This window comes from Anas acuta, chromosome 4 (assembly GCF_963932015.1).
Source record: "Anas acuta chromosome 4, bAnaAcu1.1, whole genome shotgun sequence".
NCBI classification, from domain to species: domain Eukaryota; kingdom Metazoa; phylum Chordata; class Aves; order Anseriformes; family Anatidae; genus Anas; species Anas acuta.
In genome coordinates, this window is record NC_088982.1 from 27,875,063 (window position 1) to 27,901,708 (window position 26,646).

Consider the following 26,646-nt stretch of genomic DNA (forward strand, 5'->3'; position numbering starts at 1 on the left):
CAGCTAGAGGCCATGGTCTCTGTTCCATCGCCCTCATGCAGTTCGTGACCACGTTTCTCCTTGTACTCCTTACGTGCTGCCTACAACGGGAGCGAGCTCTCCTAGTTCTGCACGTGGATGCCTTCCTGGCTGCCAAAACAAGTGCTCTAATAACCAAAACACTCACATTCATGAACAATGCTTTGTTCTGGTTCCATAACGAAATGATAGCATGGAAAGCAAGACAGGTGCTGTTCGCACGCCTGCCTTAGGGCTGAGTGCCACAGGGATGTCCTCAGGCTTGGTGTGTGGTGTGCTTGAGCACGGCTGTGCATCCTGTCCTCTGGAAGGCTCCTTCCTGACAGCAGTATGATTACTAACCAGGCACATCTCCATGGAGTCCTGCATGTGCACATGCATTAATCCGGTGTCTTTCTTCCTGTTCAGGGTTATGCCAGGGAATAACCTTGCCTGGCCTTTGCACATGGACTAGAAGAGTTGAGGGAGATGGAAAGAGTAAATTCCCTGTGGTACCGCAGTGCCACCTGCAATGTACGTGTAACTTCATGAAAATTTCTCCTATTGAAACTCCCAAAGGTTTCCAATTGTATCCTATGAAAGACCATGTTCATATCATGGCCTGAAAGGAGGAAATGGCACACTTGTGCTAAGTATTGTGGCCTTGGTTTTACAGCAAAAGTTGTTTTTGCACACGTTTAAGCATTGTGCACTGAAAAGCTGTGCTCTTGTACATATCAAGCAAAATGCACACCTGGGAGGGTGGTGGAAACCTAACCTCCTGTGAAAATGTAATCTCCTGTGAAAATGTAATCTCCTGTGAAACCAGAAGTGTAGGCAATATAAAAGGAACACTTACATTGAGGAAGATGGCAAAGATGCAATGAGTGAGTAAGACAAATTTATCCCTAATATTTAAAAAGACTTTAGAAAAATTGATTATGACCCGGGTTAGGAGGACTGTTGAACCTGCGTTATGATAAATAATGCCAATCTGTGATTTGTAGTGGCACCAGATTTATAGGGAAGTTAGAGATATGAAAGATAAACATCATGACTAGTAACACTTCAATGTGAAATGAAGAATCATAGAGCAGCTGAGAAGTTTCTGTTTAATTAGCTTTATGTTTCAGGAAATTGTATATTTTACAGGTTCAGTTTGGGTATCTGATCATTCCATGCTGCAGGCTTCTGTCTCCCCTTGCAACGTGCAACCTCCAAGTAAAAGCTGCTACAGCAGCATCCTCTCTCCAGATGGAGAGCTAGTGAGCAGCTCCCTTTACAGCCTGCAAAACCCTAAAAGGACAGAGGAGTCTGAATTGCAGGGCTTTATTGACAGCAGCAGGCTCCAGATTGTTCAGTTTCCTTTACTGCCACACACATGCATGCCCGGTACCTCTCTCCTCTAAGTCCTTCTTGCACCATGACTAAGTAGTTGCCTTATGGGTGTATTGAATTCCTGGTGGCATTAGAGAGGTTTCTCTCCGGGAGTGAGAGAAAATAGATACCTGATGTGATGGAATTGCTGAGTTTTTGTGGGCATTTCTGGTTTTGATTGTTTGTTTGGTTACTTTGTTTGCTTTTTTTCTTTTCTTTTTTTTTTTTTTTCCTGAAAAATAAATTCCAGTTTGTTCCACTTTAATTTAGGGCCTGCCCAACACTTTGCAGTGATCACAATGAGAATTGGCTTGGCTCTTGGCCAGAACTGTCCTCCATAAAATCATCAAGTGAGAGATCTGCACATCAAATGTTTACAGTGCTTTCTTCTCAGTACAAGCAGAAAAGCTCTGGACTACTCATCCTAAAGAGGCCTTTTTTTTTCTTTTTTTTTTCTTTTTTTTTTTTTTCTTTTTTATATTCCAGGAGCTTGTGAGGGTTTCCATAAAACAAGATTATCTCCTCCTATCCTCATTTAGCCACATCTGAAGCAGCAGCTACCTGTTTCAACACTGATGTTGGAAAGGTGACTGCAGAAATCTGACAATCTTTCATATGCAGAAGGAGTAGTTTACCCTATGTATTTCTGAGTTTCTTTACTGTATCTGTGGAGAAAATTAAGGCTGAATATTACAGCAGTTCAAGAACATTTTACAGAAGAACAAAAAAAAAATAAAATAAAAAGGAGAGCTCCACTGAAACATGGCGTAAATTTAGGTCACTCCTAAATTATTATTTTTTCTTTCCTTTATCTTATTAAACACATGCAACAATGAGGTTCTTTGTGCCCCTGGTATTACTATAAGCCTACCAGTGGCTTTTCAGCAGGGATTGGAGGGAGAAGCTCCTGACCTTACACACACAGAGGTGGGTACTCTCATTTCCCACTCCCCAACACCCTCCCTTGTCTTTTCACTCACTCAGCTTGGACTATCTCCACGTAACTTGAACCAGCAAGCATTTTCAGTTGATAATCATGGTCACACAACATGAATCTGTAGCATTTCTCAAGTCCAAGACTATATAATTTCAGAATTGTCTCACCTTACCATAATTTTATTCATTTCATGTATAATTAGATTCCTCTACAAAAAGTCATAAAATGAAAAGATGGGTTTTGTTATAAGGACGTTGTTGTCACTTTGCTTAAGCATTGTCTTTCCCTATATTGCAAACTGGCAATACTCTTGGAAATCTTTGCTGAGAGAGGGTATCCTATAGCAATTAAGGTATCTCAGTGGAGCGATATGAAACACTTGAGGAAAATGGATCAAAAACTGTGAAAGACTGAAATATTCATCTCCCGCCATCTGCTACACAGAATATATGTTATTTTACTCTCTTAATGCCTGTAATCTTTCTGTGTATGGCAATTTAAAGCTCTGCTCTGTTTTAAAATAGAAAGGTAAAACTTCTTTTCACACTCCATTTACTGGCCAGCTGGAACTACAATGCCTGTTCCTGCTCATTTATGAGGGTTTTGAGAGGAGAGTGGTGGGCAGCAAACCCATTTAGCTTCTTCATGTAAAAAATGTTGATAGGAAACAAGGGGAAAAATGCCTGTAAATGCCTTCTTTAAAAGACGTAATGGCCTTATGAATGAAAACTGCTCTCTTAAACTTCATTTCACAAATACCCTTCTCAAGGCCAGCATTACTTACTGAGAAAAGATCTCAGTGTCCAACCAGAACATGCTGCGTGGCCTCGCACTGTCCTTCACACCACGGGTGGGAGGTGGCAACAGAGATGCAGGCTCAAAACGCGGGCTAAAATATCATTAGAATGCAATTAGAGGATATAGCACAACAATCATGGAAAAGGAAAGTGCGTAACAGCAGAAAATAAATCATAGATAATTGAAACATCATTTCAGAAACTATTGAGACTCACATCTTAAAAACACAACAAAGTATTCTTGCTTTTTTTTTTTTTTTTTAAGGGGGGTTTTGTTTGTTGGTTTGGTTTTCATTTTTAAAGGGCAAACTTGGTCCTGTAACTACTTTGCACTTTGTAGTGTTATTTTTTCTGTCTGTGTTTATTTCATCTTCCTTTGTCCACTGTTTATAAATCACTTTTTCGCAGAGTGCTAGTTCAATGTCAAAAAGAGGCAATTCGAGTGGAGATTAAATATTTCTGTCATTTTATCATCACTATTGCCAAAATCCTGTTTAAGAGTCCCTTTGAGATTCCAAACAAAAAAATAAAAACAAGAATATAAAATTAAACAGTTTTCTAACTCAAATGCTAGCTCAAGACAGTAACAGGCTGTGTTTTGGCTGATCTGACTACCAGAATGACAGCTTACCAGGCACTCTTTACCTGTGTGGTGATTGCTACAATAATCATTTTGGGTTCGTGTTTGTCCTTCTCTCTCTGGTTACAGGAAGATCTGTTCTGTTGTGGTGTGCGTAGCAGCCCAGTTTAACTAAACAATGACTGTCCCTAGCTCTTGCTCAACCTACGCTTCCTCCCTCCCTGCAGCTGTGGTCTGAGGAAGAGGTCCCACACTCTGGATGAGGTCCTGGAGCTGCTGAAACAGGACCACTGGCCAGCGTTACTCCAACAGGAGATGAGAAGAAGCTTCCCTAAGAACAGAGAGGGTCAGCAACGATCCTGTCACCCTTCCTCTCATCCAGCTGGTGGAACTTTGATCTCATCTTGGTTGAAGCAGAGCCAGAGTCTGCTGCTTGCTTCCTGGAGAGATGGGGACAGCTCTGCAGTTTCGTGGATTGTATTCATGTAGTAGCAGATACACAGGCAGGAGTTGCAGTCATACAACTGGCCCCAAAGTCAACGATGCCTCAGATTGTTCTAGACATCTCTTTTAGGTATTGGAGGGAAAACCCCAAACCAAATCTTCAGCTGTACAGGAGCTGCTCATTCCACAGTTGGTATAGGACATGGACAGACCTCTCCTTTCTGCAGAAGTAAATCTACACAGAATAAGGACTGCAGCAAGGACCAGAATTTCCTTTGTCTGCCAGGCATAATACAATTGACAAAACTTCTCTCTCATTTCCTTGCTTCAGAGGATAAAGTTAATTAAGTGAGAATCTTTTCCTCTAAAAAGTGTCTAATTTGCTTCAGGCCCAGCCTTTTTGATTTGCCTGTTCGCTGCTGTCATGAAACACAGGAAAAATCCACTTCAGAATATCTTGGCTTGCCACAGACAGTCTGTTGAAACCAAGCTACCACACGTTCAGAAGGAAAAGTAAAGTGCTCATGGAACATGTCCCACAGGCTCATAAAAACGTAGTCATTAACAAAGATAAAAAAGGAGTTTAAGTGTGACAGTTACAACAAGAAAGAAAATGCCAAGAGCAGCCCAGATCTGGAAAAACATGGAAAAAATCTTAAGAGCGGAAAGACCGCAAATGATGTTTCTTTCAGCTTTCTGCCGAAAAAAAAAGCCCTAAAGTGTCTGCAACTTGAAAAGCCTCTAAATTGAGAAAATCCAGAAGAGATTTTTGGGACAAGGAAGCATCCTGCAAGCAGCTGCAGATTCTACATCCACCATAGCCACCTGAGCTGGTGCAGAGGGCATCCTCCTCTCCAACCCCCAGCTCACGCCATCAGTGGAGAGCCTGAAGGAGTCACAGCTAATCTGTCTGACCACATTTCAGTTACTGAAGGGGAAGTCTTGTATTCAGTCTGCACATGGAAAATGTCAGCTTCCCAGAACATTTCTCCAGTTTTATTATTATTTTCTTTTAGTTACTTTCTAAGCCTTTAATGAAAATAGGAAAGTTTACACACTTTGCTGGTTGCAGAATTGTTTCAGTTTGCCTGGATGTAGTAGGCTACACAGGAGATGAGATATTAGGAAAAGATAGGATGAGTCTAGAAAGGGACCTGATGTCTACTCATCATTTCATTCACAGGACCACCAGCTGTATCCCAAGCAGACACATGCTAGGAGGCCAGCAGAAGACAAGCTGTGCACCTCCACTCCGAGCACATTTTCAAGGCAGCCAAGCAGTGTTAGGAACCAGATCTGCAGAAACCGCACATGGGCTGTGTTTAGCATGGTGCCAGCAAGGTGGTATGACACAGATTTACACCAGAACAGCTACTTTCAGCTTGATTGCTTGTCCATGCTCCCTCAGAGAGACCAAGTGTAACCTTTCTGATGAGGGTGATATAGCTTTGACATCTGTTTCCTTAGCTGGGAGCTACTAGGCTATGATTTCCCTATCCCAAAGCAGACTTTGAGGTGGCATTGCTTGGCTTTTCATACAGAATAATCTTTACACAGCCATCACACCTAGGAGAGACTTAAATCACACTTGGAATAAAAAAGAGATAAAATAAAAAATCCAGGTTCTTTCGTGTCTTTGGCGCCTTTACAAAGTAACTAATAAAAACATTGGCAAAACAGAAAGCAAATGGCAGCCAGTGAGGTTTGGAGGGAACATTGGCTATGGTTTTCGAAAGTGAAATGACTTTTCCTTCTTACTGCATTTCCTGTGAGATCCTGCCCCTTAACCAAGCACTAAATCTCAATGTAATTACTTTTTTTTTTTTTTTTTTTTTTTTTCACCCTACCATGGCAAAAGTTAGCCTAAACCAGCTTGGATAGAGTTACCTGAATTATTTTTTTTGCACCGCCCAAGTTAGTTCAAATGCTACATGGGATAAAAGAAAGCCATATGTAATAACGGGAAATGTAGTAGGGTGTGTTAGAGCTTTTCTTGCAAGAGGGATTTTATTCAGGGAGCCAAGACGCAGAGTTCAGACAGTGTGTACGTGTGGGGAAACAACAACAAAACAGAGAAAGCACTTTAAGGAGCTAATGACTGTGCTCTTAAAAAAGAAGAAAAAAAAAAAAGAAAAAAGAAAAAAGATCACCCATATGAAGTCTAGACTTGAAATCAATTTTCAAAGCCATGCAAAGGAGGCTGCAGGCACCCTGGGTTTGTAGGTTTGTTAAGCTATATAAGAAATGTACAGACTTACATTATTTGGAATTGTGAAAACCAACTTGCAGCACAAAAAGAACAGCAGGTAACATACAAACACCATTGCACCGAGAGGAGTCAAAGCAGTTGGTGCAAATGGTCTGGGATGTGAGCATGTGTGCTGGCATTGCTCACATTCCTCTCTCCCCACCACACGGTGGGCAACTGGAATTTACAATTTACAACTGGCAGGCTGCTTACATGTTCTCCCAATATGTTAACCGTTGTCTTGATTTGTATTGTTTTTCCTAACATCACAGTTCCTTCACTAGGCTTTGTTGTGGGCAAGGTTATGTACATGGCAAGGCTTCCCATATGGAATGGTTTAATGACTCTAGGGTAGCAGTGCGATCACTAGGGGTTGCAACAGATGGGGCTTGGTTAGACAAGGAGCCAGTTAATGTGGGTGTTTTTACAATTGTTTTACGCAGCTCTCCTATCACCACGTGGAAGTAAAGCAGATGAGAGCTCTCCAGGGTCGGAGAGGCTGGCTAGAAGGGAATATGTTGGCTGAAATAAAAAGTGAGTGAATAAAAGCAGAGGCTTAATAAATGACCTTTATGGCTGCATCTGACTTTCAGTCATTGACCAGTCCTATAAGCACTGCTTAGCCACTGATCTTACTATCAGCCAAGGGTGGCCACTGATTGTCCTCCAGGTTGTGGCTGACCCAACTAGTCTAGCCAACAGCCAAGGCAGGAGCAACCATGTCTTCTTCAGCTCTTTCAGCACTAGGTCCACTTTCTCCATCCACCTCCACCCCGGAAGATTCAGCCATGCTATGCAACAGCATGCATATTCATTGCGCTATGTGGGCAGAGTAACATGCTCAAAACCTCAGGTTGAAGCCTTACCGCCTGAATTAGAACTTACAGTCACAAAAAGTAGTCAGAAATCCCTAATGTCTTGCATGCGGGGTTTGCAAGCCCCACCTGTCCTGAGGGCAGGTTAGGTCCAGGTTTAGGCTGGGGTTATATTCCACAGGGAAGAGGTTCTTTGCTTGTCTTCAGCTTGTGCTTCTCTCTGTGGAACTGCTATCTCCAGCTGTGAAGCCACCCTGAGAGAGGCAGAAGGTGGTGATTAAAGATTGTCCTGTCAAGGGATGAAGGCACCCTGCAACTTCTGATTTCCAAAACAGGCTTCTGGGAAGTGCTAAGTGACAGCAGACTTGGTGAGTGTGAGTCTGCCCCGAATACTCTGAGAGGTGGCGTGGAGATGGGAGCAACGTAGCCCTCCCCAGCTCAGTTCAGAAGAAAACATACCTTCTGCCCTTTCACTGATTCAGATGATCTCAAATATAATGGAGCCATAGATCTTCTGCTCACGGGGTCAAGGAGCAAAGAAGAGGGCAGGGTCTGGGCCAGTAACAAAACAAAAATCAACTGGAACAAAGAAGGGCATTTAGATGAGGGGAAGAAGAAGGAGCTGTGTAAAAGCAATGACATTTCTGATGGAACAAAAAGCATATTTGCTGAAAGCCAAGCATTGGATCCAGGGAGGAGATTTGAATCATCCCCTTGGACCCATTCCACTTTTAATAAAACATTAACTATTCATTGAGAGAGAGCACACGTGTGTGTATGAATCAGTAGCCTGGCGGGTCTTCATCTGAGAGATGAGACTTCCTGAGCACCAGCCCCTCTTCTAGTAAATGTTAATTGTTTATACAAAGTGGAACAACTTCAAGAGGAGAGACTGAGGGCCTCCCAACTGCCTCCTCCTTGAGTGAGGTAGAGACAGGAGACCTGGGCAAGTCCCTTAGCTGCTCCACCACTCACCGAAGAGCACACACACACATACCTCTTCCTCTCTTTTTCTTTAAAGTTCTCCAAGTAGAAATATTTGGGGTTTTGGTTAGAAAAAGCTGGAAAACAGAATCCCTCTTAGTGCTCTCTGACTTGGACTTACCCTCGCATTTTTCCAGCTGCAGAGCAGCCCTGGTGCTGACCCGGGGAGAGGAGCCCTTTCCAGCCCCAGCTCTCCCTGTGGTCCCCCACTGCTGCCCCACACCTGCCAGAAGATTTGTGCTCTCCTTTGAAACATCACCAGCTGACTAGACACTGCACAGGGGAAATGGGATTTATGCGAGCACTGCTAAAAGGAGCACTGCTAACGATAGCGGGGAATGGCTCTCCGTAACAGTCGGCCACCTCTATCAATCTTTGCCACGGCCATGAACCCAAAAGTGTTAGCAAGCCTGTTTTGATTAAACACCACTTAAAAACAGCACACGGTAATGCTCTCTTGCATGTATCAGCTGGTCACAACCAGCTCTCAGACAGTATATTTTCAAAACCTGATTGTGCGTCACATTTCCAGCAGGATCACTCTCTGCTAGCTGGCTGAGTGCTTAAAAGCAGTGTTTCTCAGCCATTTCAAAATCAAAGACAACCCAACACTGGGGATGGGAAGAGAGGCCAATGTCCTTCTTGTATCCCATGTTGTTCAGGGGCTAGCAGAACAGGAGTGAAACAGTGTCCTTATCACTAAAGAAGTAAAGTGGCGGGTTTGCAAAACTGTTCTTTTAATTATTAATTGCACACTTTCCTGACTGGCAGTGTCCATGTCAAAGCTGTGTTCCCATTGCCGTAACCAGAGGGTAGGTTGTTTTGGTGCCATCACATCAGTTATCATATTCCGTTGTCCCATGGATCAGCCAGGGCCTACAAACAACAGGCTGCACAACCCTGGGCTGAGGCAAATATTGCCAGCCCATTGTTGCTTACTTTTTCTTGTACATGGGGAAAGCAGACCTTTGGCTCAATCTGCCATGGGGCAGCATGGCTCTTTCTGATTTGCATCAGGCCATTGCCACTTGCTCTGCAAAGCTTTATGTGTAGGCCTCAACAGGGCAGGACCGCAGTGAGACAGCCTGGATAGGGGGTTTAAGGGTTGCAGGTTCATACGAGCAGGCACAGGCAGCGAGACCATGGAGATTATTTGCAGACCAAGATGAAAAGCACCAGATGGACTGGTTTCCTGTTGCATTGGAGCTCTTCCCCTAGCACTGCGCAGTGCCAATGTCATCTGGGTGCTTCGCATTCCTTTCCAATTCAGCAAATTCAACTTTGTGAGTCATCCAAGCGGATGGCTGAGCTAGATTAAATGCACGGCATGCCTCGCTAAGATAATTAAAAAGTTAGTAGGCAGGAGCTTACACCAGGCCCTAGGAATTGCCCGGCACAGCTCTGCTAGACTGAAAGCAGCAGCAACTTCCACATGAATAATCATCGTGTTGGAAGGCCTGCCATTAGTCCTAAGCAAATCAAACCCAGGCAGCAACAGCACAGGAGATATAGCAACAGACAGAAGTATTTTGAGGATTCAACTCTTCCTAGAAAACAATTTTCATTCCTTTACTTAGTGCTTTTTATGGGAATGACAGATGTGCTTGAAAAGTAGGAGTTCATTAAGTCTTTCTAAACAGGAGCAGGCCGAAAACAGCTCTGATTGGGAACAGAATCACAGAACCACAGCACGGCTGAGGCTGGCAGGACCCTCTGGAGCCCACCTGTCCCACCCCTGCTCCAGCAGGGCCACCCAGAGCTGGCTGCCCAGGATCACGTCTGGGCGGCTGCTGAAGATCTCCAAGAAGAACACTCCACAGCTTCTCTGGGCTGCCTGTGCCAGGGCTCTGTCACCCACACAGTCAAAGTGTTTCCCGATGTTCAGGAACATGCTGCTGAGGTTTATTTGGGACCTAAAATGCTAACACTAAGAGCAATCTACCATAATGAATTTCCCCGAATTTCAGAGCTAGTCTGGAACGTTTTCAAGAAATGCTGAGAAAACATCAGTGTGACAACAGCATGAAGTACAGGCTGGGCCAACTCTATGACTGTATCTACCGCAGACACATACTACACACCACAAAGACACATGAAGGAAAACAAAATTTATACCCAGACTTCAAATATCTGTCAATATACACGTTCTTTTATCATATATTCACGAACACACATTTTATATAGCATTATGTGTATATGGGATATATACATGTTGGTGTGTACTTTCCCCCACCTTCCTCATCCACAGTGAAAGCAAAAGCAGTTCCTTTCTCCACAGGAAGAAACCTTTCTTTAGAGGAAATGGAGCAGACTTAGCAGTCTGGCTCTTAGGTACTTGTGTAAGATTACACAGATGCTACACAAAAATCTTCTAATTTCTATGGGAAAGCGAAATATCTGGAATTAAGCAATGGATCACACTAGAGTAAAAAGAAAGACAGCTCAAATCAAACCTTAAACAATTTATCAAAGCATATCTAATGTATTCATAACATCCCAGGAAAGCTGCAATTATTATGCAGAAGAAAGAAAAAAAAAGAAAGAAAGAAAAAAAAAAAAAACAGGTTCCTTGGAAGCCAACTGCTAAAATCATTAAGGCTTCCTGGAATAACAACGCATTCCCTTATGCTGTAGCTAGACCTGTCAACAACAGGAGCCCTGAGGAATCTCCCGTGTTTGCTGGTTACCGCACTCGCCCGCAGGGCCCTTACATCATGTCGCAGTGCTCCTCTCCCAGGCGGAGCACAGCTGGCTGTAGCTTGCCCTGGAGCCTAACAGGGCCGCTCCTGAATTGACCCGACCCCACAGCTGCAGAGGGGCAGACCATCCTCTGCACTACACAAGGTGGCTATCTGGGACGTGTGGGGCTCTCTGTGGGACATGATCATCCATCCCTGCTTCTTTCTGCCCGTTGGATACATCCATTTCTTTTCCACCTTAATGCACACTCATCTAAAACATACTATCTCTCATTTATTGTCTTTGTTCACATAGCTTATGTCTCCTTTTTCTCTTCTTCCTTCTCACCCATGGCCACCCAAGCTGATCGCCTTCCCTCTGGAAAAGCAGCTCTGTAGAGGGGGAATGGATCGGGCCCAGCAAGCTACTCTGACATTGCAGAACATGCTCCCAGACAGGAAAACAGCTGAAAATGAGACAATTCACAACAGCAAGACACCTGAGGGCTCTGTGTCAGCACAATAGGCTACTGCTAGACCTGACCGAATGTCTGCATATGCACTGGTGGAACTGTTTAAACACACCATCGGGACTGAGTTCTCTCTTCGTAATACCACGTTTGTCTTTAATTTTTCATGTAAAGTATTGATGCATATAATCAAGATTTTAATTACCTGAGTTAATGAATTTTAATTAGATTGTAATTAATTTTAATCACAGTTCAATTAAAATAAATGTTAATTTTCAACCAGCAAAAAAGGTACCTTAATATTTTCAAATATGTTTTATCTTTCTTTTTTAGTTTTCAGAAACAATGACTGCTGAAGTTCCTCTCAGATGATGCTAACAAACTGAAAGACAAGGGAAAGTGTCTAATAGTTTTAATTTATTCTTAAAGTTTCCTAGAACAATAGCTTGAACAGAAATCTAACTTCTTTTTTTTTTTTTAAACAAAACCAAACATTTATTTGTAAACTATTTTCCAAGCTGTGCAATTGGATCTATGTCACTGTCATCATAAATGTTATTTTTGTTAGTAAATGCAAACACATGGATGGAGCATTGCTTTTGTGAAATGTTCCCCCTGTGCTGTTTTTTTTTTTCTTCCGATCCAGTCTTTTAGGGGAAAAAAATAATTAAAAAATCATAGTAACTCTTTCAATAGACATCAGGGGTATTTAATTGGTAATAAGCAGATGAGGCCACCCTGGTGGTGTGTTTGATGTGTTGCTCTCCTGAAGCACAGGGTGTGGATTAGGTTACAGAAGAACGGTTGATCCAACCTTGCAAACACTATTCAGGATAGCTTGGTTCCACAACTAAATTTAAGCTAAATAAAGTCAGCTGCTATCTTTACAATGAGCTCAAGGAGGTGAATCCGAGCTAAGTGAGTCTGAACAGGTTTGAAACAATGACTTGGGAAACAGTTAACACACTCTGAGGCAAAAAAAGTTTTCATTTCCACTAATTTTTGCTTTTGAAAGCAGGTTTCCCTCCCGGTCATTTGGTTCTAAAGAGGGACAAAGAGCATCCTGCTCCCAGCTCTGCCTGTCCATAGTGGCAATGCTGGCCCCAAAATGTGAAGGTTTTAAAAATGAGAGTCCAGCTCCCATGGTTCAATGCCTGGCAGTAATGTCTGAGCAACTTTGATATTATCTGTTTGAAAGGGCTTGGTTTCAGATGCTGAAAGACAAACATGTTACTGACTGACTGTAAATACCAAGAATGAGAAAATTATTCTTGTCCACTTCTTTTGGGCTACTTTACAAGTAAAATGGTTACATAGATATAAAGCAAGAAACAGCTGGAAATGATGGGCAATTTGAGAATTTACAGGTATTTATTTTTTCTGTTCTGATATCTCAATGTATTTCCTGAAAGTTTTTCACAGTCTAGGCAACTAGATTTTATATAATTAAGCATAAGTCTTGTGTTGACATAAAAATGTATTTATCCTAAGCAGTCACTGTATGCAAACAATGTGAAGACACACAGTAAAAGAAAGCACAGAAAATGAAGCAAATTAAAGCCTTTCTCTACAAAGAAGGAACTTGCTACATGGAAAGTACACGACTTGCCCACAAACACAGAAAGCTGGTTGTGCACAGATTTCTAAGCCAAATTTTGGAATCTTTAACTAATAATAACTCAACCACGACTGTGTCTAAGCCTCTTGTCTCTGTTCTTGGCTTTTTATTGCTGCATGCATGTATGGACTAACTGTCAACTCTCTCTGTATTGGCTTTGAAGATGAACGTGTCTCTATTTTGGGATGGTTTCACATGTTAAGGGAAGTTTGCCCTTCACTTGTCATAGAAGCAAAGCAAAATAGGCATCCAGAAAAGCAGGTCATACAACTTTAAAAAGATGTGTTACACACAGCCAGCCCCTACTGTGATATATTGAACCAGAAAGCCTCAGCACACACCTCCTATCCAAGGAAGATTAAAAATGCTTTAACTTTTTTTTTTTTTTTTCCCCTAGGTCTGGTGTTAGACATATAAATGGAAGCAGCATTGGGTTTTTTCCACACACAGAAGATGAAGAAGAGCAGCTTGTGCTCACCTGCTAGCTCAGGTCAGCTCACACAGGCTCCTTCCTGCTCATTTCCAGGGATCTCTATCTGAACTCTCTGAAACATGCCAAAGATTAACATTCAACCTGTAAAAACAGGAGCAAAACAAAACCATTTTCCTGAAGCTTTAGCAGGATCTACGGTAGCAGCTGGCAAAGAATTGTGCTGATGTGAAACAGCATAGGGAACTGATTTAACAAGTGAATTAAGTATTTTCTACACCTTGTATATATTCAAGTCTCTTACCCCCGGGCATACTGTCAATGAATGCAACTGCAGCTCTGCCATGACAGCCCCACATTCAATAGCACCTTTGTCAGGGAAAAATGTCAGGGCTTTCAGGCAAACTGTAACAGCAGGTCAGTGCTTGGAGCCCTGAGCCTAATTATTGGCAAAACAGCATTTGAAGATTTAGCGTTAGTTTGCACTATGCTTGTTCTCTGCCCATTAGTAAGTATTTAAATAGAGTTAATTGGCTACTTGCAAGGTCACTGCAATAACTTTTGCAACAAAGCCTGGGGAATTCTTGCACATGCACGGTGAGTGGCACAGATTAACCTGGTGGCAGTGAAGCGTGCAGCTTCTCCTCAGCCCAGTGACTGCTTCTGTCTATGCAGAACTACATGTAAAAACCCACAGTTCAATAGTCAATATTCATTTAAATTACTTTGTATTTAGGCCTCAAACTGCTGTGCGTAAATGGGAGAAAAAAATGAATACTGCTAAAAGCTAGGAGCTGATTTCTTTCCCCCCACATTATGCACTTGGAGCTAATTGTGGCTCACAAACACAGCTATGCCCCATGAGATTTCTCTCTACACACATTCAAATATTCCAGGTCCTGTTTCTTTAGTGCTGTTTAAAGACCATATTTCTCTCAGGTGGACACAGATTTGTCAGAAGATAGTTTAAACTCTATGTTCCCTTTGTGGTTAGTAGCTGCATTAAACAATTCCACTAGCATCATAAATTATGCAACTAGCAATCTATTGTGCTTGAGTCAGTCCTAAATTATGTGCCAATTTGTAGCTCGATTGGGTAGTTTGCATAATTAATCCAACACATGTTCTATATTTTATCTTTGCTCATAAAGTTGTAACAGTCTGTGGACCAAGAACTTCTTAATGAAGATCATGAACTTCTCAAACACATTTATTAAACTGTTGACAGAAAATTCACAAAAATCAACAGGAAAAAAGATCAGAGAAATCAGAGGGAGAAAATTACCCTAACTGTGCCTGTAACAAGCTCTAAAGTAGCCATCACTTCTTAGAAAGGAAAAAAAAAAAAAAAGATGGGATCATGGAGAAAATGTCAAGACAGGGCTCTGCAGAGGCAGTATGAAATATTAAAAATTATTTAAAGAAGAAAATGTTCTTTCACTGCATTTGTCTATGAATATATTCAGATTTAAATTATTTTTTTTTTCCTGAAGGCTACAAGAGATACCAGGACAACACAGGAGATATAATGAAGGTTTATCAAAGCATGAAAGGCGTAGGGAAAATGAACAGGGGATGATTATTCCCTTTTCTTTAACACAAAGGAAATAGGTATCAATCAATCATGTTACCAAGCAGCAAGGCTTAAATTCAACACAAGGAAATACATTTCTAACTGCTCCAAAAGGTCCAAAACCCACCGTGAGCAATACAATAACTAATCAGGACCATAGAGTTTTAGTCTTCTGTAGATCCTAAAGGTAACAGCTTATATGGAACCTGTGGCTCAGAATTCCCAAACCTGAAGAGGTTCTTGAAGGTGCCTTGTGGTACTCTATGCACATAGTTTTACCCCTTCCAATGCCTTTTGTTACGACCCATTTCTGGACACAGGGTGCCAGGCTGTAGGGACCGTTAGGGAGAACTCTTGAAAGATTTTAGGCACAACAGTTATTAAAATTTTTAGCAGTAAAACTTACCCCTGTGTGGAGAAGGAAAAGAAGCCAAGCTAACATAAGGACCTCAGAGCTGCATCTTCAATAGAGTTCTTCTTCACGTTGGTAAAAGAAATGTGCAAACTAGACTTAGTCCATGTTTCCATGGTCATGGTGATGTGAGAAAACTACAAATTAATATATGCTGACAACCAGACATTCAGAGACCTACAAGACTGCCCTTGCCTTGTAGTAAGTTCATCCAAAATAAGAACAGAAAAAGTATTATGCACTTCTAATTGGTCACAACCAACATTTTGTATGTAGAAGTCGACATTCCCAAACTATTTGGTCAGACTTGAAAAAGAGCTTGAGCTAAAATAAAAATCCATTGAGTCCATTTGTTCTGCAGAACAAGGCAGTAAATTATCTGAATTAATTTTGTGAGCTCTTTACTGAAGTCCTTCATATAAATAAGCCATGAGGCTAGTTCCCCAAACCACAGAAGAATCAAAAATGGAAAGTCCTCTGACCAAAAACCTGTGCTCCTATACTGTCATAATAGCCTGATTTTGCCTGCAGACTCCCTGTGCAATTGTGGATTTGCACATACATACGTGAGAGAAGTGGCTGTGCTTGCACATCTGTGCCTTGTTCTCCAAGAGTTACATTAAACCAGGTTACTTTTGTGGTGAACACTACAGGGTTAATTGAAAGGAAAGAGAACAAGCCTCTCTCAAGATTTTCTATGAAGTCCTTGCTTTAAAATGTCTTATTTGGTTATTTACTTAAAGAGCTCTTAAGAAGATACTGCCTTATCTGAAAGAGCTTGGTAATGAAAGGAAGAAAATCCAGTCCTTTCAACTGGCTCCTTCCATCAACTGCAAACAGATTCTGGCTTATCTAGTCAATGGATTCCATATTTGGGCTGTGTTCTAAAAAAAAACTAACAGTGAAATGCAAAAAGAAAACCAATGCACCAATTTAAAAGTATCTCAGGAACAAAGTAAGCAGCTCTTGAGTTCTAAATCCTGTCACACACCATATGGTACGGTGCTTTAGACTTGCACAGAGCACTTACTTACACAGTTTCTGTTAATCTCAAACGTGCAATTTGAAAGCAAAGCTGTCCAAGTGCTGCCAGGTACAGTTAGTAAGGGAGCAGCCATGGGCCTTGCTCACAGGAATACCCATCAATGTCAGTGCTGCCCTAGTTTCCTTCTTTCAGCCGTTGTAATTCCACAAGTTTCTGCACTTCCCACGTTGGAAGGAAGCAAATATCATTGCCAACCCTGTACACACACACATGTGCAGTGCTTTGAGGTGTAGGAGAACAGGACCTGGGATCTGAAGAAGGGAAGCTTGAGCTGCTCTCAGGTAGATTGGAGTCCAAGAAGTAAAAAGCCTACAGTCCACACGCCTCAGAAAAACACACCACTGCATGCACAAGAGAGCAGCAGCAAATCAGGTATGATGAGGTAGAATTAGATAGACTCCAGTGCCTCCTACAGATGTCACCTAATGATCCCCTGCTTGATGTCAGTCCCCAGCCTGGCCCAGCCCTTGCTCAGGGCTCTTCCCCCAGGTCCAAGGGCTTCACCTACCCACTGCGCTGCCCTGAGCATGGGAGAAGCACGGCTGCTTCACGGTTCAGACCATGCCAGTGTAGTTCATTTCCTCATATAGGAACATAACTATTTCCACGAACCTTTAAAAAAAAATAAAAAAAATGTATCCTCCATCTGCTTTTAGCATATAACTGTGAAAAAAACAGTACTTCTGTATCTTGGAGAAAGACTGCATTTACAGAGAAGTAGAAGACCTTGGCTGATGGCTAGAACTACCAGCCTATGCAGTCACTTTTGAGCATGAATTATTTACAGCTCGTATCAGAAAATCCCCATACCAAGCGTCAGGATGACCGTGCCATTGAGATTGATGGGTACATTCCTAAACTGCCTTCCTTTTTTCTGACTCCAGGCTGGATTTTATCCTGAGCAGGGTGTGCTGCTCCTGCTGACAGCGCAGAAGCCCGTGCATAGAAAAACAGTCACCCCAAGCCAAAAAGAGGCAGCACTTCTGCAGCGCTTGCTTACACAGACTTTGCTTATATTTTTTCCAAATTACCACTTAAAAGGATGCACATTTTTCTTCTTTGCTAGGAAAGGACAGGATGAGGTGGAAACTCACTTTGAGGACTCTACCACAAACCAATTTGATGGGAGCTTCCTGCCTCCTTGGTTTAGCTCATGGAATAACAACCTCTGCAGCCACCACCTCATCCCTTCCAAAGAGCCTCACAGTAGGTTTGCCAGACATCACAAATAATGACTTTTCATGTCTTCTCCTTTTCTGTTATAAAGACTGAGCATCTGTCCACTCACTTCAGGATCTCCAGACATTCAGCAGAGACTCCAGTTCCTCAGGACTACTCTACAGCTCTCTGCTGGGACTCTTGGTACTACTGCAACCCAGCCGGGCTGGGTTTCAAAGAATGATAGAACAGGAAAAAAAATATATCCTGCAGAAGCCAACAATAAATTAATAGGTCCCATAAGGGAAACGTACCGTATAGAGAAGAACCCCAGGTTTCTGTGTGGGTAACTATGGGAGAAAGTTTAGGGGAGATATCTGAAGGGTCCTTATTGTTTTGAGTAAATGTCAAGCTGGGTATTCAGGGACTTATTGCTTCTTCTCGTCTTCTGCTATTTTCATGCCCCTAAAATTATGGCACTCCGTTAGCATACAGAGCTGCAGAGCAGGAATCAAAATCGAGCTCCAGCTCTGACAAGATGGCCAAGGTGACGGCCACCAGCATGCAAAGCTTGCCCCTAAATTATTTTTAGCCAACACCGCACTGCTGGTTGGTATAACCTCATAAATAAATCAGTAGATTTTCCTAGCAGAATGTTTCTAGGAGCAAGCTGCCTTGGTGTGGGGCCATGCAGGAGGTGACCCTGCTGCTGCTGCACCAGCATGCTTTGGCTGTATCCAGGCACCACCACCACTGCAATCATCATGTGGGTCCCCACCATGCCCAGCCAGCAGACTACTGGGGTGTCCAGGAGCTGGGGACAGAGCCCTGGGCTTAAATTACCTGCACATTCCTTCAGCAGATGTTGAACTTTGCTTACAGCCATCCCAGAGCCACGCGGCACAGTGCTGTCCTGCCCCTTGCAGACTGCTGTGGCTGGGGCGCTGATGGTTTTTGCATCCTGCCTCGCACTGGATTTCTCCTGTGAGTTAGCAGAGGCTGAATCAATACAATTATTTTTGTATTTCAGGGATTATTTACATAACCAAGCCAAATAAATCTTGTAAGGAGGAATCTTATTGCAAAGGGTGAAGTCTTTAACTTGTCCACAGCAGTGAAATTCATGGAGCTAAGCCAAGTTAGGCCAGCTGAGTTTCTGTCCCTTCATGTTTAATGATGGAGGTAAAGACCTGGTTCAGAGCTTTATGATACAAAAACATTTTGTAATTCAAAACAGACCAACACCATACAACTGTTCACAACATTGTTCTTATTTCCAAAGCAGACATTTAGAAGAGAGTGGCACAGCAGTGTGACTTGAGAAATCTTTATTAGAGTTAGAACAAGAAAAAACAAACAGAAAAAAAACATTAGTGTCCAGGGTAATTTTCAAAACCTCTTTGGTAATTTCCTCTCCCCTCCATTTTTAACAAATATGGGAACAGTTAACCACTCAGGAAGAATGCTTTGTAAATTTGGAAATCCAAATAATTCCCCTGCTAGAATCAACCCACATTAAAACAAAGATTTTTTTTTTATTTTATTTTTTTTTTTTTTTTTATCTAGTGAAGGATAAACATAATATTTCATGTGGGGAAATATGAAACAGGCTTCCCCCCCTCCTTTTTTGTCAGCTGAGATTTTAAATAGCTCTTTAAAAGTGCCATGTAACAACCAGGCTGGCAGTACTGCAATGAAAAACCAAGGGCAAACCTTTCTGACATTCACACAGAACACCAAGAAGAGAAACCCAGCCCACCAGAGAGCAAATCTTACTGGGATGAAAGGACTTTGCTACAACTACAAGAAGTCAGTGCAGCAGTGATCCTGTCAGCCAGAGTAAGACTAACCAGCAATGCCTTCTGTCCAGCCAGCAAGACTCACTGCTCAGCCAAGACTTTTCACGACTCACAAGGTCAGCCCTGCTGCCCACTGCTGCTGAGAAACAAAGTCTGTGAAACTTGGAGGCGGCTCGGCCAGAAACTTCTGACTCAGCTTTGGTTTCTCAGCTCTTCTTGCAGCTCAGATAACCCCCCTTCTTCTCTCCCTTCCTCCCTCCCTCTCTGGTACCCACCTCCAGACATATGACATTGGGCCAGTCTCATTAGACCTTTTATTTTTTTTCCCCAGCCTGTAGTGCGTCAAAACCCATCTGCATTTTGGTGGAGTGATCATCATAACATCTTCAGGGGATAAAACAAGCCCAGGTTCAAAGAGTCCAGCTGCGAGCATTCACCAGCTGGCCTTTCCTGCAGTAAGCGCAGCAAGGAAACAGGGATAGTGCATAGGCTCCAGGTATTGGTATGGGTGCCAAGAAAAGCAGGAGGGACCAGAAGCTCCTGACTAAAGGGAGAGATCTGGTGGCTCCTAGAACGGCATCCTAGCAAGTTTTTGTTCAAAAATGTTTGTGGATAAAGATGCAAGATGTATTTTCCATGCTCACATGAACCCATCTGGTGTTGTCTGCACCTGAGAACCTCTTTTGACCCTTCTGAAATAAGAAATCTGCAAGGCCTGGGAAATACAGAACCAACAGACAAAACCAACAGACATCTTGACAGTTATAGCATTAAGAAAGGGTATTTTTCTTTATAGTAAAGGTGATATTGAATGCAAAGTGTAATTTAAGTTGAAAATATTAAGATGTGTTGGGGTGATAAAGGCAAGAGAAGAGCACAGGAAAAAAAAATATAAAAATGAGCAAAACCAACCAAAAATATGGAAAAAAAAAAACCAAAAACCTCTCTCTCTGAACAGCACAAATTATTACAGCCCAAACACATCAAGGAATGATTTCATGTTCAGATGTCCACATATCCTCTTAGCAACTGGAAAAATGTTCCATCTGGAGGAAACGATCTTTTTGACCATTGAAATCCATTGGCAACGTAATCAAAAAAGCTGGCATTTCCATTCTGCCCTGTATCCAGGCACACACTATTTTGCTCTTACCTGTACAGCTGTTGCATGTTGGGAAGCTAAAAAAAACAGATCCATGTTCTGGATGTAGATCAAACATCTTTACTACATGCAAAACCAGGCACTCCATCCCTATTAAAATTCGGCAGAAGTGATATATCAATGCATACTGCTGGGAAAATTTACCTGCAGGGAAGCCGACCCCTTTTATAGCTATGAGGAGGATTTTTCCCCAAAAGCTCTCTTTAATGTTATTGTTACAACTGAAAATCCTTCCATGTTCACACGAAATGGCTGCATTGTCTGCTAGCCTGGAGATAAAGACTGCAGGACAGACTGACAGATCCAGGCAAGGTTAAAAGTAAGAGGATGATGATTTATCTGCTGGGAGAAATACAGCAAGTTCTAGACTTGTTTACTAGCCCCAGACTAGAACAGCTCATCAAACCAGAGTTGAAGCTCAAATATTTAAAAGTCTGTTATGGAAATACTTTGTGTACACTGAAAATCTTGGATTGGATTCAAAAGTTGTATTTGAAACTGCCATATCCTAATTAAAACAATATACTCGTAAATGCTTGCTTCAGATGATACCTTGGGCAAATTTTGTGGGTAGAATTTGTTTGGTGAATGGGCATAGGAAACTTTCCTCACAATTAATTTTCACTGATTTGAACGTCTAAACAATTTTATAATCTCATGTTTCCTTCAACAGCCTGATCAAACAGACTTACAAATGCTAAAGATTGGGGCATGGTTTATTCAATCTCTTCCAGATTTTTGGATGCATGATTCTATAAATGCTGGGCTGATACTGAATGGAGTTTCATTGTCTGAATTATTTAAATTCAGTCAAGGATTTAATAAAAACTTCTGAAGATAAAATACTCATACCCTAAGAAAAGGTGTTGAAGGTTTTTTATAATGAATTTCCTTTAAAAATGATTGCCTGAGTTCCCCATAAGAACCACAGAGCTTGAGGAATTTTAAAGGAAAAAAATAATATAAGTTTGTTCTGTGAGGATTTCTTATCTACACAGTTTTTAAAGAATATTCTCATGACAAAGGAAATGTAATTCAAAATGAAATTAAATGTAAAGCTATATGATTGTAAAGTCTGCATTTCTGAGGACAGCTATGACTATATTTTCTATGCAGGACCTCAGGCAAGTCACCACCTTCTTTCCCACTACAGAATTACTGAAGATCGCTAGATTGAGGAAACTGAAGAGATTTCTTCCAAAAGGTTATTATTCTGTCCGCAGTGCTATCATATAAACAGTTCATCAGTGATGTAACTGACATCTCTTGTATATGATCCAGCCTATTTATTTTTATTTTTTACTTCCCAAAGGGAGAAAGCTGTCTCTGTATCAGGGTGCTTTGTTGAAAAGATGTACCATGGTATTTTACATCAGTAGAAGTAAATACAAAATAATTATCAGTTGAGACTAAATGACTAAAAGCTTGTTTCAGTGCTAGCTAAGAAGGTCTTGGTGGTCATACAGAATGATCTTGACAACCCCATATGAGATACCAGTGTGCCAAGTATGCCTATGTTTTCATGAATAGAAAACCCAGCCTCAGTCTGCAGAACAAGGTAGGCATTAGATTAACAATTATCAGCTGCAGAGATGAGCTGGGATTCATGACAAGAAACACATTTCAAAGCTGAAGCAAGATAAGCCAGATGATTTTGAAGAGAAGAAAAAGTAAGGATGTGAGTATGGCACTGTTAAGATCAGAAATAGATTTCTACCTACAACCTGATACTTGTACTTTAGGTGCTAAAAAAAATCTGGAGAAGATAAAGAAAGACAAGAAAGACACAGAGGACTTGAGGGCAGAAGAAAATGCCATTGATGAAAAAGCTTAAAGAGTTAAAACCAATTTAATTTATAAAAATAATAAAATGTTCCATGAACAACAGACTTTTTTTTTCCCCCCCTTTGGAGAGGACCTTGAGGGAAACAAAACCACAAGAAATCTCCCCCTAGTCTCAATGTCTCTTATGACCCTTACGACCCCTGTGTCAGACATGAAATGGCAGTTGCTGCAGTCTGTGCTGCTGAAAAGAGAGTACAACGTCTGAGCTCTCCCTACTCTGAGTCTCTCTCCTCTACTCAGGTCAAGTTTTTCATCATCCTGTAGGAACTTTCTTCCTTGAGACTTTCAACTGCTTCCAAATTTGCTCGAGATCAGTGAAATATTTCAAATTTGTTACGTATGGGAAGCTAACAGCAAAAAGGACAAAATCACAAATCTTGTCACTGCAGTGAGGTCCTGACAGATTTTTAGTCTGAAAATCCTTGCCAAATTCAAAGTAGAAAGCTTAATTTTTATTTATTTTATTTTTGCTGAGTAAAGGTAATTAGCCACATGAATAAGGCACTGAAGAGTTGACACCAAATCTCCTGTGTATTCAAAACTATATGCTGATCTGAAAGAACATATTATAGCCAAAGAGGATGAAGCATCATGACCTAATATAAACAGGATAGACAGATGGTTCTGTTGTCCCTGTGAATCAACCACTCTGTGTCCTCAAACTGGGTGCTGCAATAGGAAGGACACAGGGAGACCAAGAGTACTTATTCCAGCTGAAATGACCAGGTTATTTTAATCAACACTTGGCTACTTTTAAAAGGCAACTGTGAGACTGCAAAGTGGTCAAGACCTCATCTTATGTTTCTGTCAGACAGGATACCTGGTACCCATGGCTACCACGGCTTGGGAGCACTTCTGCAATTCAAGCTCAGAAGGACAAGCACAGGCTTCCAGGTCTCTGCCTTCTCTGCCACATGGTTCCTCAAGGATCCAACAGACGCCTGCCTTTGCTGGCCTGGGAGCCCTTGCTGCAGCACAAAGGGAGCTGTAAGTGGAACACCTCCTCTGGGACTTTGTTCCTCCTCCCTGCTGAGTCTTATGGGCCAGGCTGAGTCCCTGCTTGCATCCTGCCACTTGTAGAGCAAAGCTGGAGGAACCTCATAGTCCACGAGGAGGTTATTGCAGCAAGATGCATCTGGGAGGAAGAGAGAACTTGCAGCAAATGATGGTGAGAAGAGTCGAGTATTGGCAGCCCTAAAGAGCTGGATTCCCCGAACGAACATGAAGGATTTGGCAGAATTCAATTACATTTTTAAACAGTTACTGTAAGTGTAAATGTTATTTTATCCACCCCCTTGAACTGTATCATCCTGGACAGCTACCAGCAACCACACCCACGCTCTTACTTTTACAGCTGCAGAAATGGGGTCAAGATAGTCTATGTTCTGTGCAACTCAAAACCTATTATTAAAGTAATTCATTTGCAACTAAATCACCCTTCTTATGCAGCTCCAAATAAAGAAGGAGTAAAATGAGAGCTTGTGAGCTTGAGCCCATTTGCCAAATGCAAATCCTACTCCCTTCCCTCCTCTGGCCATATTTAAATAGGTAATAAGAAAGCTGCACGAGATTTGGTCACCAAGACATCTCTCCTTGTTTCATTCAAGTTTGGGGAAGTTGATACAGTAATCACAAATGAAAGAAAGAAGGAGAGAAAGAAAGAAAAACTGGCAGGGTTTCAGCCAGTGTGGAAGGTGCCAAGTGATTTCTGAGAGGAAACAACTAACCTTATTTTCAGAAGCACCTTGCACAATCTGGCTTTATATTCCTTGGGTACCAGGTCTGAATTCATTCAGGACCTCAAGTCTATGTCAACTGCTCAAGAGATCTCTGTTCGCTCATGGTTTTTTTTCTTACTCTCCCCTTTTCTCTTCTTATGTTTCCCCATTAGGGAGGCTTTTCTTAGGGGTTTCCAGGAAATTTCACTCAATCTTTTGAATGATAAGCCAGAAGCATGTCAGTTTTCCTTTTAGTTCTCAGGTAAAAATTCTAAGCTTTGTTTATTTCTGGAAGTCTGCACATGGTTGTGTCTCTCTCCTGTACCTTTTCTGTGTTTCTGTAAGATACTGGATATGCATGAGAACTGCAAGAGCTTTTATTGTTACTCAAACCTGGCCTGCAAGATTCAGCCTATCTTTAAATAAAATAAATAAAGGAATAGATTGTTATTAAATACAAAGTTATTGTATGCCTGCTACAATAATCAGAAATATACAAAGAGATTAGTCAGCTTTCATGTGATGAATTAAAGCCACTGGCTGAGTTTTAAATTGATGCCACAACCAGTAAAATATTATGCTGAAATTGAAACAACCAGAACTAAATTTTGTCTTTCGTTATGGTATAAAGAATTCTGAAATAAGTTTCCACACTGCCAGTGCAATGATTTAAAATAACTCTTCTTAATGTAGATCACCTTTGCTGACCCTACATTTTAGGCCTCTGACAGTCAGGCCACCCACCTGCTTCCATGGCTATAGACCAGATCTTGACCGATATCCAATTTATATATTTATATATATATATATATATATATTTTTCATAAACGTGATGTGTTTATATTCACGTGCAGTTTTGTAACAACTGCTTGAATAAATCCTACCTGATCAAATTCATTTCAGTTAACTTTGTTACTGCATACAAAAGGATACCTTTCAGTATGGGTCTTTGTAAAGATGCCATGCTTTTTCCTACTATGTGGCCATACAAACTTGAGCTGGATTTTTTCTAAAGGAAATTTCCAATCATATTTTTATTTCTTTAAAATAATACTTGAACACACACAAAAAAGTTTTCCTTAATGTATTAATATTGGTAATATGTGGAAGTCATACTTTCCAAATCCCAGGCAAAAATCAAAGAACACCTTATATCACAGTCTGTTCTCCTGGACATGCAGACCACAGCAACACACCACCATTGGCTCACATATAACTCATGATGGACAACAGTTTCCAAAGCTTTTTCTTCAAAATCATACCTGCAGTCCCCTGCTACCATTGCCACATCCACTCAGTTGCATGCTCGTCCTTTGCATGCTCCTTCATGGTCAACTATATCATTCACAATTTTATCAAGGCTACGTAACAATCTCTGGCTGCCCTTAAACAAAACTTATTAAGCTACATGTCAAGTCCCACTGCTTTCCCTCCCTCCCCATAGCCTATGTGACTAAGAACTCGAGTCTGTCACAGCCAAAGCCTGGATGCACAATGCACGTTTCTGAAAGCCAGGCTGTGTATTCCCAATCAGAAATCTCATAGTGGATTACAGCAGAGAAACAATAAGCAATTTGTCTTGCAAAGTCTGGGATGTTACTACTGAAAGTTGAACTGAACAACAACAACAAAAAGCAATGATCAAGCAGAGCAGAGTGGCAGTCATTCACTACTTTCTTCCACCTCCGCTTCTCTTTCTCCCTATGGAACCTACTGCAGGTGTCTACCAAGCACAACTGTGGTAACAACCTGTGCAGAGACTGTTTCCACCACCAGCACTACTGTCACCAATTGCTCTGACAGCAGTTGCTACCTTTTATCTGGAAATTACCTCATCCTTCATCAACATGTGTCTCATAGGCTTGGGAACTGAGCCCTGAGCCTCCTTGGCATCACCTAGGAATAGCCTCACTTGCTGGGTCTCAGGATAAATCTAGCTATATCCTAGTATTTTTTCTTCCCTAGCTCCCTTTTTGCTCTTCTAATATGCAAAAAGCAAAGTAGTGCACTATTTTTACACTTCAGAGATAGACATGCCAGGCAAAGGACACACATGAGATTTGGGGGAAAAAAAATATATAAAAAAAAAATCAACTGTCTCTTAGTCACTCATCTTTCAAAAAACAGCACTACCAGAACAAAGGCACAACTGTTCCAACACCATAAAGAGTGCATTGATTAAAAAAAAATAAAGCTTGCATACTCTCGGCATTCCTGTCTTGTTTAATCTTCATGAAACTGCTAAAACTGCTCAGTTTCTAGTTGTCTGTTCCTGTCATGATCAGTGACAACAAAAATTGCCATAAGAGTGAAGAAAATGCCATGCCAGCTTGGGCAATCTCCACAGACCACCAAGTAGAGGGCACCTAAGGATGGAGCAATAGGATCAGGACAGAATAATACAAAGTGGAAATTCCCCATAAGCAAGCTGTGGCTTACAGATTTTCTGAGCTGGCAGCTGCACACACACTGTTGTCTGATGGGCACCAGTGCACCTTTGCTCTGTTGAATCTGACTAATACTTTTTGATTGACATCACCTTTTTGGTCTTTACAAAAG

General features: G+C 41.6%; 1 long non-coding RNA gene across 4 annotated transcripts in view; it reads right to left on the reverse strand.

Moving 5' to 3' along the window:
* Nucleotides 1–594: 594 nt before the first annotated feature.
* Nucleotides 595–26,646, reverse strand: part of LOC137855789 (uncharacterized) — a 28,649-nt gene continuing 2,597 nt past the window's right edge. The window contains exons 2-5 of one of the 4 annotated variants that reach the window (XR_011095941.1): nt 18,407–18,545; nt 13,424–13,519; nt 7,266–7,449; nt 595–4,353 (exon numbers count right to left, since the gene is read on the reverse strand). This is a non-coding gene — a long non-coding RNA (uncharacterized lncRNA). Of the gene's footprint in view, nt 4,354–5,648; nt 7,450–13,423; nt 13,520–18,406; nt 18,546–26,646 lie in introns of those variants that run through there. The other 3 variants (XR_011095943.1, XR_011095940.1, XR_011095942.1) reach the window with 3 other exon arrangements.